At 39.7% G+C, this 14920-nt stretch overlaps 1 long non-coding RNA gene across 1 annotated transcript; it reads right to left on the bottom strand.

Moving 5' to 3' along the window:
• Positions 1-5645: 5645 nt before the first annotated feature.
• On the bottom strand, positions 5646-14528 carry LOC148105719 (uncharacterized). The gene is made up of 3 exons (XR_015718521.1): positions 13259-14528; positions 7097-10260; positions 5646-6232 (listed from the first exon to the last, which is right to left on the bottom strand). It is a non-coding gene; the product is annotated as an uncharacterized LOC148105719 (long non-coding RNA).
• Positions 14529-14920: the final 392 nt, after the last annotated feature.

Here is a 14920-nt window from a genome sequence, read left to right as displayed (position 1 = left end):
GAAGAAGAAGTGCTAACGCTGTGTTGTATGAATTTACTTGATTCGGGGCCATTTTTATGGAACGATGATAACTAGTGTTATAGCTGTGTAATAAATCTTGTAACACATCGACATTTCTACGTGTATTTGCAGCAGTGAAATATCTATACATTTTACTTTTAAGAGTTCTATTAAACCTTTCACAGACTGAGGCTTTTAGATCGCTCCCTGTAGCAAAATGATTTATACCATGCTTTTTCATTAAAGATTGAAAACTGGAATTAAAAAATTCCTTACCACTATCTGTTTGTAGCTTTTGAGGAATTTGGCTATCTTTTAAGACATAGTCAAAAGCCTTAGTGACTTGAACGCCTGTTTTGTTTTTCAAGACTCTTGCATAAGCTTTTTTTTTAGAGAAAATATCTATAAATGTAAGTAAATATTGATAGCCATCGTTATGCTCGGATAACGCTCTCATATCACAAAGGTCTGCTTGGTATTGATTAAGAGGTCTGGGGACAAATACGCGATTTCTCGGAAAGCGCAGGCGTGCAGCTCTGTGCAAGGTGTAAGCATCCTGTTCTGCAAGGAACTGCTGAGCTGTTTGCGCGTTAATCTTTGTACCAGTCTCATCCTGTACGCTTTTAATCAATTGTTGCACACCGCAAAAACTACCAGGGTGAGATGGGTCATAATATGTTCGTTTCAATAGAATCTGCTCTGCCATGTGTGATCTTTGAAGTAATGTTTAACTATGGTTTTATTTCATGATCGAGCGGTTACTTATTTCATGTAAACGAGTTCACAAAAAATATTTTTATTTGATGTAATTAATAACATTACACTTTGATTCTAGTAAAACAAAATAATGAGTTTGATTCTTGCAATGCTTTTCCAATAAAGTTTTATTTGATACAACGGTTTTCCAAAACAGTTTTACTTGCTGTAATGAAGAAAAAACGAATACATTTAAAACGGGTAAAAACAACTCCGAGCAGTAAGAAAAAACAAACAAACAGACAAAAAAAAAAAAACAGCAAAGCTAAAAACAAGAAAAACAAAACATTTGAGAAAAATAATAGGCAAGAGAAGAAAAACGATTACTAGGAGAGCCAAAGTGAGTAATTCTCGTCTAGTATGTTAGGAATAACTATCCTGGTCACCTCCGTGACGCTGGCGTGAATTTCTTGCAGCGCGGCCTCTATATCGCGGACATCTCTGAGTTCAAACAGATATGCCTGGGCAATGTCTCTGACTTGAGCCGCTGGTGGTGAAAAACCCTCTAACCGTAAAATTTGTAATAATGTGTTGGTGAAATGTCCATTCCATAGTCTTTTACAGAGTTCATCATAGTACCTGAAAAAGTAATATTTTTCCAGCGGGAAAAGACAAGGATGTCGTCTCTGTGAGGGGTGGGAGACCCTTCACCTGCAGTGTGGATAATGCTTCAAGTGATGTTCAGATGGAACTCATTGACTTGCAGTCTGACACACTTCTGGCAGAGCACTTCAGGTCAGTCTCACTGCTGGACTTTTATTCCTCCCTCAAAGAAGAGAACTTTCCACACCTGAGGAATCATGCTCAGAGGATTCTAGTCCTCTTTGGATCTACCTATGTATGTGAACAGACATTCTCGGTGATGAAGTTCAACAAATCCAAACACAGGTCCTCTGTCACTGATGACCACCTCTCAGCTGTTCTTCGCATAGCCACCTCAGACATTCAGCCAGATTTCAATGCCCTTGTTCAAAACCAAAACAGGCTGGATTATTCTCACTGAAAAGGAGGAAAACATGACACAAGTCATTATATTGTTGCATTTCTATAAACTTGTTGTTTGTTGAGTTAAACATGTTAAAATAAAATGACATTCATTCGGTGGTTGTTTTTGTTTTATTTGGAATATGCGCCACAATTTCACATAGCATAGCTCAATATAAATATTTACATTATTTTATTTTTGTTTTATTCTTCTGATTACCAGTACCAGCTATTCATAATATATAATTTAGTGAATTTTACAATTTAAGAAAGTTAAGCAGACTTTGGTTCAAGATGTCGTTGATGTGGCCCTCTGACGCAACTCGGGTTTCATGTGGCCCCTTGTAAAAATTAATTGCCCACCCCTGGTGTAGAGGGTGGAAATCAGCCAAGACAGCTCATGAAATATAATAATAATAATAATACATTTTATTTGAAAGGTCACTCAAGGTCACTGTACATAGTAGAATAAAAGCAACATAAAAGCAACATAAAAGCAAGCAGTTTACAGAATCATAAAAGCATAAGACATAAACAAATAAAAAAGCAGAGTGGAGAGGTTATGTGGGATAAGCTATTTTGTACAAGTGGGTTTTGAGCTTGGACTTAAAGAGTGAGAAGGAAGAGATATTTCTTAAATCAGGAGGTTGGGAATTCCAGAGTCGTGGAGCAGAGCAGCTGAAAGCCCGGCTCCCCATGGTTGGAAGACGGGGGGAAGGGACGGAGAGTGAAAGGGAAGAAGAAGATCTGAGACAACGAGATGGGGCAGTAATCTTAACCAGATCAGAGAGATATGGAGGAGAGAGATGATGAATAGCCTTAAATGTGTACAAGAGTATTTTGAAATTGATGCGATATTTGACCGGGAGCCAATGAAGCTGCTGCAGGACAGGAGTGATGTGGTGGACAGAAGGGGTCCTGGCGATGATACGGGCAGCAGAGTTCTGGACGCGTTGGAGCTTGTGGATGGATTTTTGAGTAAGACCAAAAAGAAGTGAATTACAATAATCAATCCGGGAAGTAACAAGGCTGTGGACAAGAATGGCAGTGACATGTGGGGGGAGAAAAGGACGGAGACGATTAATGTTGCGCAATTGATAATATGCAGACCGAGTAACATTATTAATGTGTGAATTGAAAGATAAAGTACTGTTGAGGATGACACCCAAACTTTTCACAGAGGAAGAAATGAAGACCGGTGAGTTATTGATAGTAATAGAGAAACTGTTGGTTCTGGATAATGTTGATTTAGTGCCTATAGAGGAGCTCGGATTTATTACTATTGAGTTTGAGAAAATTAGAAGAGAACCATGAATTTAGTTCAGCTAAACAGAGGGTAAGGGAGGATGGGGGAAGAGCAGAATCAGGTTTAGTGGACAGCTGGGTGTCTGCTTACATATTATTGATTTCAGTTGTGTAAATCTACAAGAGCCACTACAGCTGATTTTACTGTTCCCCACCTGCTAAATTACACTGTAAGATAGAAACCCCTGCTGAGCAAAAGGAACAAAGGCTGGTCTCAGTTTTGCCAGAAAACATCTCGATGATCCCCAAGACTTTTGGGAAAATACTCTGTGAACTGTCTCTGCTGCTCATCTTCAGAAATGACAAGTATCTCAGTCTTCCACACAGCTAGCCTTTCGTTCTCGTCATTCAGATTGTATCATTGACTTTAGGATCTGTTGTTTGATCTTTTCCTTCCATCTCTCCTGGTTTATTTCTCACCGATCTCACTTGCTACAGTGACTACAATAAAAACATCCCGTTTGTGGAACAGCACATATGTGTCTGATCACTCTGGACTGCATGCTCAATACAAATCTCAGCTCCAGTAAGGACCTCAGTCACAAAGAGAAAACCTCAACACATAATATACACAAATCCCATAATGTGCACCAAATTAATACTGTTTTTTCTCAGTCCTTACAGCGCTTTCTGTCACCCAGAGCCAGTTAATGTCTCCAGACCAGCCCTAAAGAAGTGCTCCTTGATCTTTGAAAATGAATCCACTGTGAGTGTGTGAACAAATGTCATTGTTTTAAGCCCCACAGATACAATCATAGTCTAACTGTACAATGCAATGTAGTCCAAATAATCCAGCACATATGCAGCAGTTAAGAAAAGAGACAGAGGGGTCAGTGAGCAGGGACCTTTCAAAATGCTACATTTTAGTTTTTATCTTTCGCCAGAATCACACTCTTACTTTTCTGTGTTCATGTATTTTAAGTGAAATTAAAGCTAATTAGAGCTTAATGGCAAGAAAGCGAAAGTGGAAAGTGCTAAAAAAAAAGAGAGAGAGAGAATTGTCCTTTTAAGTGAATCTAAATATTTCCCTTCCTCTGTCTAAAAAAAGCATCATCTCCTCTCTCTGTTTATACCAACTCTATTGTCTGACTGGCTTTTGGAGACTCAGATTTGAAGTTTGCCAAACATAAAAATCGATATTGTTCACTGAATGTTTTCTAACAGTAAATATTTTTCAAACATTTGTTCCTAGTTTCTGTCTTTCCATGTGTTGTCCCTTAATCTGAACTGGAACCCAATGAAGCAGAGTGTAATCACCTCCTACGAGCCATCCTGTCACAGTGAGTGGAAGCTACAGTATCATATACTGGCTCATTGTGATTTACAATGTGAGCTATTCATGGTGGCCTAAAACAAACTGTGTGCATGCTCTTGTTGTTAAAGGGAATCGCCCTGCGAAGCCACAAGTCAGCGTCACCTCTGTTTCCTGCTTGTCCAAAGTGAACAGTCATGAAAAGATCAATTCATACAGAAGTGAATTGTAGTGGAAGCAGCAGGATCAGTCATGGACGCACAAGTTGTTTTGCAGTCTGTTTTGTGGCACCACAAGGGAGCCTGTAGTGACTGGAGCCCCACTGGATCATCACCAGTAGGAAAAAAAAAAACACCACGTGGAACATTTTTGTAGAATCGTTGCAAATTTTCCAGCACACACTGGATGTGATCTGGGAATGTAGTTTCTTGCAACATGTACTCATATATTTATGCAATACTTATGTAAGAATGCTGTTTGTTTACTTCAACTCAGCATTCAGTACAGTTATTCCCTCCAAGCTGATCACCAAACTTGTGGCTCTTAGACTCAGCAACTCCATCTGTATCTGGATCATGGACTTTCTGACCAACAGACCCCAGCATGTTAGGTCAGGCCATAACTGCTCTACCACCATCACACTCAACACTGGCACTTCACAGGGCTGTGTGCTGAGCCCGTTCCTCTATGACTGCAGACCTAGGTATGGATCCAACTCCATCATCAAGTCTGCAGATGACACCACCGTGACTGTCTCATCAGTGACAACGATGAGACTGGCTACAGGGAAGAGGTAAAGCACCTAGCTGTGTGGTCTGACAATAACCTGCTCCTGAGTACCAGCAAAACCAAAGAGCTCATTGTGGACTTCAGGAGGGAGAAGACAGATACCCATGTCCCCATCTACATAAATGGCACAGCTGTTGAATGGGTCTCCAGCTTCAAGTTCTAGGGGACCCACATCTCTGAGAATCTGTCCTGGTCAACTAACACCTCCAGCCTGGTCAAGAAGGCCCATAAGCGCCTTTTTTTCTTTACGATACTGAAGAAGAACCACCTGTCTAATGACATACTGGTTAACTTCTACCGCTGTGTGATAGAGAGCATCCTGACCAACTGTGTCACAGTGTGGTATGGGAACTGTTCTGTTGCTGACCGCAAGGCACTGCAGCGGGTGGTGAAAGCTGCCCAACGCATCACAGGGACTCCACTTCCTGCCATTGAGGATGTCCACAAGAAGAGATGTCTATGCCAAGCACGCATCATTCTCGGGGACTCCTCTCATCCTGCCTCCAGCTCCTCCCCTCCAGAAGGCGCTACAGGAGCCTTCAGATTAAAATCAGCAGGTTTATGAACAGCTCCTTCCCCACAGCTGTCACCCTACACTGTTCACTATTGTAGTCTGTTCAGAGAGCTACGCTTCCACTGCTGTAGATATATTCATAGCACTCTGTAGATCTGTTTACCTCATACCGATACATCTGTATATATGTAGTACATCTGTATATTTGCTCTTATTGCACTTACTGATAAGATGCAAACTGTATTTTGTTACCCTGTATTTAGACATGTGTAATGACAGTAAAGTTGAATTCTAAATGCTATCCTAAACATTTAAACAAAAGCAGCTACACAGCTACAGGAGAAGTTTTTAGAAGTGATTTTTAGAAGGCCAGTAAAGAGAGCATGGAGACAGATGGAGGATTCCAAATCCACTGAATCTACACGCTTCCTGTTTCCACCTCATCCTTCCAGTGCTCTACTATACTCCCTGCTCTCTCTACCACAACTGTCTTTGAACTTGCCTGGGCCAGGTCTGAGTCCAGCTTTGCAACTCCAGCCAGGTCACATGACACAGGGGTTTGCTCTGATGTCAACAGGCAGGTCAGTGGAGCCCTCTGGTGATGGATTTATGCCAGTGAAACAGGAGGAGGCCTGAGAACAGACAGCAGGCTTAACTAGCAGGACAAAGTAGCATGTAGTACTTGAAGGAGTCATCACAGCCAATCAGTTCTCAGGAAAATGGAACATCACATACATTTTCTCTTCTTTGATTTTCATCAATGTATTTCCTTTGAAATTTAAATTTTTTATTTTTTTTTATTATTTTGAAATATTTCCTTCTGTCAATATTTCTGCCTGATTAGAAGCTCATAGGCAGTTCCTGTCACTCTACAATAAAATAATGTAAAGGCTGCCCTCTCTGCCATCCCACTAGCTGACCTAACTGACACAAGTAAACTGTGTTAAGATGCCCTACATGGACTAAGGTTCTTGGCCACATACATATAGATTTGTGTGGCTGTAGAAATCATGCCATGAAGCTCCCAGCGCACATTTTTGATGCTTCTGTCTGTGGCAGAGGTGGTTTTGGAGCTCGGCAGAGCCTTGGTGGCTTTTACTGACTATACACCCCTACTCATTTATTATGAACAAACAGCACAACTGTTTGTGGTTTTTTTCTATATTACACTTGCATGATTTAGATTTATACTTATGTGGCAGCTAATCACTAGCCTGACAAAGTTATTTTAAATGATATCATGTCATGAATAACATAAGTTATTTTCCATGAAATCGAAAAGTGGTGAAATTCTCAAAAAATGAATGAGACGTGCATGTAATTTGACATATTTTGTTGTTTTGTGTGTGTGTTTTTTGAAATTTTGACGTGTATCTGAAAAACACAATTTTGAAAACACTGGAAAGACCTCAAGACATTTTTTCTTTTACTTACTATGTAAACAAAAATTCCCACCAATGCTTTTCAGTGTGAAATTTAGTGTGTAGAGAAAATACCTGTGCCGGGTTGTCTCCATCTAGTGGTGAATAACGCATTACCACTACATCAGGTGAGTTTTTCTCTGTGCACAGTGACACAAAACTCATTTAACAACATAAACTATTTAAAAAATGATGTAGGCAGATCAAGGCAATGTTACAGATTCAGTAAGAACAGAAGTTTATTGCAATCCTTCAAATATGCAGGGCGTCACACTAACACAGTTGCTTATGTCCAGCATAGCTCTGTTATTATCAATTTGATTCGAAACGTGTCCAGTTTATTGTCTTAAACTGGCATTAAAGTTTCAATGAACTAAAGTGGTCCCTCTGAGTCAGCACCCAGAAAGCTCGTCTCTTTTAAAAATGTGGCCATAAATACGAGCGCTGCTAGGATCTTAAAACACTGGGGCTAAATCCAGACCTGAAATCTTTGGAAGTTTCACTCAGTAACAGCACCTTTTTAATATTATTGACTATATTTTATAGTCACATTTATATAAAATGTCAAACATTATACGTTAGCTAAAGGTTGAAGTCACAGAATTATACTGAACAACAATGCAATTTGAGTTTTTCTTGTTTGTACTATATATTTGATTTATTGTAAGCAGCGGGAGTAAAACCTAAAGAAAAAAATAGTAAAAATATGAATGAATCTCTGCTCTTACAGCTTGTGCTTTTATTGTGCCGTGATGTCTCCTTTGAAACTGTCCTCTTGCTCGTCTTTTGGATGCTCACCTCTTCTTCACCTTTCCTGTTCCTTTCACTAAACTGCTGCACTCTTGTTCTCTGCTCTCGCCTCCTGTTCTGGTTACAATTAGAATGCAGTCAGCATGTGCCAAATTTGATGCACTGTAAACAAATATCAGACTGTAGAAAAGCCAATAATAATGCACTGAGCAAGTTCATGCCATAAGAGCTAAATGGCCATAAAAGAAAATCCTGAATGCCTAATACAGGACAGGCCAACATTGAATGCAGCCACAGATCGACATCAGTCAGCTTTCTGCATTTTCCACCTGATCACATCTGTCCTCAAAGTCATGTCATTTCCTCTGTGGTTCATTTATGTTTACTTTTACATTTGCAGTGACAATAAATTTAGTGACATAGTGCACACATTATTTCCTATGGACTGCTGGGTTATCTTGGTTTATTTAAGTTAGTATTTTTAAAGGTGCAGTCAGTCATTTTTTAGGTTATTTGATAGAAAAAAAGGATCTTGTACTCATAAATAAACATAGAATAGTGGATAAAAATGACACATTGTTAAATGTGTCATTGGTCACTGCTTAATTTCCTCATTATTTAAGCATTACTCATCCTTAGTATGTCATTTATAAATACAGATATACGTTCTTAGAAAGAACCACTTCTGAACCTGATCTCCTTACTCCAAGGAGCTTTTGTGAGTTATCATTGTGCCAGAGGAGGAGGGCATCCAATACTTCTTTCATTTCACCTGGGTTCACCTGTGGGAAAGCACAGCGCCGAATACCCTGACTATTTCTTTGAATTCAGGAGTACTAGTGAACTAATCTTGAGTGATTACTGAATTATCTGAATAAAGCTAATGAACCAGAGAAATTCTAAACTCTTAAACATCCCAGAGATATCTGAATTTATGTCTGCACCTTCACACTCCAGATATGAAGGATCATACCTGTTTTACCTCCGGTGTTATGCCAAAAAGTGATCGTCTGACAAAAACTGATTTCCAATGTCTTTACTTATATTGGGAAATAGACTTTAGTGAACATGATTTACAAAAGGGTATATATCAAGTTTAATAACGACCCATTTTTTCAAGTATATTTATAACTCTGTGTTATTGTAACTATATTAAAACCAACCCAGTCCTATTGGGACACTTAAAATATGTTTAGAGAACTATTATTATATTTGTTGCAATTTCTGCTGTCCTCTTGGCCAGATTACTCTTTAAAAAAGTAATTTTAATGTCAAATGAATAAATACAAAGTAAAAATCACTGCCAAAAAGTGATTGCAGCTTCTACCTTGTGACAGGAATGTTGTTTGTGGCACAAGATGACTCAATATTACTCATGAGGGATACATGTGACATGTTTCGCATATTATAGACCAAAAAGTTGTCTATAGCAGTTTATCCCTCCTGTTATGTTGCGGGTCAGATTGACCCAGAACAGAAGAGATGTCACATGTCATCTGCATCACTACAGAAAACGAAAAAAATCTAAATTATAAAAGAAAATTGTAAAATAATCAATGCCAGTGTTTCTGACACTTTTGGATGAGTAAATTTGCCCCGGGTCAAATTAACCCAGAAGCATAATTGGTGTTCCTGGAAACCAACATAACAGGAGGGTTAAATATGATCAACTGGTTTTTGACAACTACCGAAAATTAGTTTATGGCAGATATGACTTTTTGACACAACACCAGCTAACTGACAAGACCTAGTTAAAAGCTAATATTACGGTTGAATATTACTGCACCTAACCTTAGGCTCCAGTATTCTAAAACTCGCACTTTCCCTCTGATAAACCATATGATTATGTAACAAATATGTCAGCTTACCAAAGAACAGAGGACAATTTATTCAGGGTGTGACAGCACTTTACCACCTGTGTCCAACATATAATACAAATTTCTGGACTGGAGCATGTACATCGTTAAAAACTCCAGGACTTCATCACAGCCTCTCTCACATCCGCTTTACATGTGTAGTTTACAGGAAACTTAAATAACACTGGGTGAATATGTTTGTAGCAGGATAAAATTAGGGTCCCTTATATGAATGGGATTTAAACAGGGAGAATGAAGAAAAATATTGGCATCAGTTACCAACACTTCACTCAATTGAGACTCACTTGTGTTTAACACTGGAATATGTGAACATATTACTTATTGAGTCCTTTCTCAGTCCATGGGTTGTAAAACCGCAACATCCTCCATCCGTAGTAAGAGAAAGCGTCTGTGGCAATAACCAAAATGTCTCCATACAGCCTTTGTGAATAAGAAAATATTTTTTAAAAATCTTTTTAAAATGTATAGAGCTAAATATAAAACGTGTCTGTGAGTCCTTCAGTCCAAATACTCGAGGTTGAGAAGAATATATAGCAGCCGCTGATCCCTCAATGGCACCAGTAAGACGGCAGGACAGCAGGGCCTCTTCCTCAGCAGAAGTCTCCTCCACTGCTAGCAGGAGAATGACACATGAGTATTTTAAAGGTACTGCGTGTACAGATATCACTGCTGGCTCACACAAGCTTCCTCTGACAAAGCTACAGACCTTGGCTGTGTCCCAATCCAGCGACCGCACGCTCCTGAGTACGCATTGTGAAACATATTACGTCACAGCGACGTGACGACGGCTGTCTCAATTTGAAGTGTACTCCAAATGCGCCGTCGATTTTCCCAAATTTGAAGTGTGGTCCGCTGTACACTTCGTGGTCCCATATATCCCACAATTCATAGCGCAGTGGTGGGTGTGGATAATTTTGCCGAAAAATACGGCAGAGGGCAGAGGCGGCGCAGCCGAAGAGTAAACTTTCAGAGGTAAGTTTACTGAATATGATGTCACTTATTTATGTGCGAATGTTTAATAATGAAGAACATTAAAACATGACTGTTGGCCACATGTCAGCAGAGTTATGTGACATTAGTGATGTGTCCAACTAACTTGGTTTTAAAGCCTTTACTTTTAAATATACGCCATTCAATAGTCGACCTTAATCTTACAGAGAATGTGATGATTTTATGGATAATTAAAGTCAGTCTTATATCCACAAACACAACAAGCTGAAAGTTAGTGAATGCTGCTCGGTTTGCAGTCCTGAATATCACGGCACAAGCAGGATTCACTGCACTGTTAATGTTAGCTATGTTATATTGCTGCCTCTGTTCGGTGGTGTTGAGCCAAACGGACTTTAACGTGTGTTTGAACGAGCTGACGGTTCATTCGTTAAGCTGAAAGAAAGATGCTTTAATCACAGCAGTCACACATGTGTCCACTGTACCATCTGGGAACTCTTCTTGTTCAGCACTCGTAATAACACAAACACTAAATCCTCCTTCTTTTGTGCTGTTTTGTAGCAGTGTATACACCTGAGACTGTCACCTGTCTGTCTGTCCTGCACTCTCTCTCTGTTTCTTTCTCTCTGATTGTGGAATAAAAGTATGAACATGTATTTATAAGTTACACTTGTGTTTGAATCCTGCAGCTTATCACACATTTGATTTCCATGTGTGACAACTGCAAGTGTCCAGAGTGAGGACAGACTGAGGGACCCACTGTGGAACATAATCTGTGAGGCTTTGCACCCCTGATGATCCACCAGGACAAACTCAGCAGTGTCTGAGGAAGAGGAGGAGGAAGAGCCAGCAGCAGCTGACAGATGGAGAGAATAGACAGACTGTTCCCTGTTTGTGAAGGACTGCTAGAAAAGTTTAGAATAACTAATTGTCTGTCCTGAATCAGTCTTATTAGGTAATGTTCAAATAATTTGATCATTCCAGCATTTTCAGTGTGGGAGAAAGTACTCAGGGCCTTCAAGTTACACACTATGAAAGGCAGCAACAAGTTTAATGTTCAGAAACCTAAAGTATGTATCAGCAGCAGAATGAAGCTAAAAATAAATTTTTGTTTCAGTTCTATGAAGCTTTGAGTATTTTGGATTAGTAGCACTGCTGTGTTTGTTGCATCATATTGATGTAATTGTTTATATGCTTTATATATTCTGAGGTAAGCTGATCTATAGTGTTACATCATATTCTATAAGGATGTTATGTGTTTGTTTACTTTCTGCCCAGTTTGACCCATTTAGCAGAAGTCAGCCTGTTTAAGGCTCTGATATCTACTCTGTATGACTTAAAGCAGTTATGACATGGTCTGATTTTCTCACCCAATAAAGGAATATTTCATATATCAGTCTACTCTTCATGTTATCAGACACAGTTATCACAGCTCGTACATTTTGTTTTTACACATATATGTAAGCATTGAGCCAAATGTGATAATGCCAACAAATTAAACGAACAATATTTGTCTCTTATATATGATACATCTATATCAGGGGTCGGCAACCTTTCTGATGACGAGTGCCATCTAAAATTTCCTCAGAAGTCAATGTGTCATATGATTGCATTAGCAATAAATTTAATAACGCTCTATATGAACAGTTACACACTATATAGAACCACTTTATAGAATTATATTTGTTTGCAGATGTTGGCAGCTATCAGCGAATAGTTATCAGCTATTCTGAAACAAAAAAAAAGGCACTTTTTATCCATAACAACAAATGAACTGTACAACAGAAAATGCAAATGCTATCTATGGCCTCCTCACAACAATGATAAGAAAAATAAACTGGGCCAATATGGCATATTTGTTAATACAGAGACACACATGTTAATGTGATCTCTGGTCTCCCACTCAGAGACACAGGTCTTCCAGTGTCCAGCATTCAGACGGCTACCTGAGGACACTCATGTGAGAGAAAATCTGCTCACACAGACATGTAGAGCCAAATACTGTCAATAAGGCCTCTGCAATGTTCTGAAGACAGTTAAACTTGTCAGGTAGTGATTTCCAGCAGGTGAAAAGGCAGCTCCATGAACACGCACAGCTGTGGATTCCAGCTGCATGGTTCGCCACTGAATTTTAGCTGTGAAAATATGCTTCTAGCTCAGATTAACAAAGGTAGGATGATTTGCCACTAAATTTTAGCTGTTAGTATGCTTGTAGGTCACATTCACAAAGGTAGGATGGTTTGGCACTTAATTTTACCCGTCAGAATATTTTTCTGGTTAATAATCACAAAGGTAGTACGGTTTGCCACTTAATTTCGTGTTGTGCGCATACGCAGAAACAATGGGTAGGATGGTTTGTCAGGTAGGATGGAACTAGCTGAAGTCCGGGACAAACTGCATTCCTTTTCAGCTCAATACAAAACGCGTAATATTTTCTCTGAATGCAGGACAATTCCGTCTTTTTACGGGACGGTTGGCAACTCTACTAACTATCAGTAGTATCATAGCACCCACCCAGCTGTATAGAAACTCCATCATGCTAGCTAGCACGCAGTACGAGTTACTGTAACTGACTGTAAAAAGTCAGCACAACAAAAATAAAACTCCACCTAAACTTGGTTTATATCTGACCAACATAGACTGCATGGTCATAACTTCTTACCTGAAGTTCAGTTCACCTGACACTCAGACCGGTGGCCGCCTCGGGTCTCTCCACTTGCCTCCCCTTTCTCTCATCCACCTGCTGACCTCCACCACTTGCTAATGTGGTGGAGGTCTGTGGAAGCCACCAACAAACAACTGGGTTATTTTTACACACTGACCAGCATCTGGCCAATCCACCACCTTTCAGTGTTTATAACGTTACAAAAAAAATAAAAAATCATTGGCCCACTGCGCAAATGCCCGGTATGCCCGATGGCCAGTCCAGCTATGGTTGTGCCATCAGTTAACCCTTCGCCTAGGGTTGCCGACCCCTGATCTATATATACACTGTCAAAGATACTTGTCTTTGAGTGAAGATTTAAGGTGAGAGGAAATATAAATAACTTCAACTTGAATCTTTGACACAGAGTTCAAGCTCACTGCTGTAATATATCATAATAATCTGACAATAAATATATTGGCCATATTATATTTACATTACCAAAGTGAGATGACTTTAGTCTCATGAACAACATTAGCTAATTGTTATTTACTAACTAATCTTGAAATGACTGTTCAGTACAGAAATGAAGCCCAACAATTATGTTTTTACAGTCCCGTGGTCTCAGCCTCAGCTAATCAAAGTGATGTCATAAAAAAAAAGTAATGAATGAACAACAAAACATTTTTCTCCTTCATTTCTGTCAAACAATGCTGTATGAAACGTTTCTTGCGGTTAGTATCATGGTTGCTAGGCAACCTGAGCAGCGCGACGACGGCCAGACCGTCCCATTTCACAAGCCTCTCATTTCCGCACTTCTCGTACTTCCTAGTACGCGCCGTACGTAGTACGCAAACTGCGCATACTCCAAAGCGTGCGGTCGCTGGATTGGGTCACAGCCCATGTGTGCTCATAGCCCCTAAACAAGTCTGCAGTCTGCTAGTTCAAATGCACAACATAAATTACAACTTACTGTACAATGAACACATATCGCTCACTGAGTTAGGTCATTCTTGCACCTTTTTTAAAACACACCCCTTTAGCTTACATCTTGAAAGTAGTGCAAGCCATATGGGTTCATATTCCAAACAGTAACACACGAACTTGATCACCGAAATCCGCTTAACATGGCTGCTAATTTTCAAGCTTACTAGCTTATTCACGATTAGCACACTAATAATCATCATTAACCACACATCATAACATAACCAAACGATAACATATAGAAAGAAACAATGTACGTATAAAACACAAATTCTTAACTAGCAGGAGAATAAATAATCAGTATTTTAAGGCTACTGCACGTACAGATGTCACTGCTGGCTCACGTGAGCTACCTCTGAGAACCATCGGTCACATTTTAACTGTCCGTTTTACAGCCTCTTCCAGAAAACGAACGCTTAAGGGGTAACTATACACATATACAGTATATTGATTTTATTTGGTTTTAGAGTTTAACCTGAAATCTTTAGCTGCTGAGCTGCAGAGCTCCAAAGCGTCCCCTGTAACCATGGCTACGCAGAGGCGTAACAGTGTTCCAACTGTGACGTCACGGAGGAGAACCTATGTCAAACTGATACCTGGATCAGCCTGCAACTTTTATTGGCACTTTTCTGCTGAGATCCGGAGCTCGACGCCCTGGCACCCCGGGATAAGATGAGTTGCTGTGTTTTTCACGGA

This window comes from Neolamprologus brichardi, chromosome 3 (assembly GCF_056152115.1).
Source record: "Neolamprologus brichardi isolate AB-2024 chromosome 3, ASM5615211v1, whole genome shotgun sequence".
Classification (NCBI taxonomy): Eukaryota; Metazoa; Chordata; class Actinopteri; order Cichliformes; family Cichlidae; genus Neolamprologus; species Neolamprologus brichardi.
The sequence above is the reverse complement of the archived record's forward strand: the minus strand, read 5'-3'. Positions and strand labels throughout refer to the sequence as shown.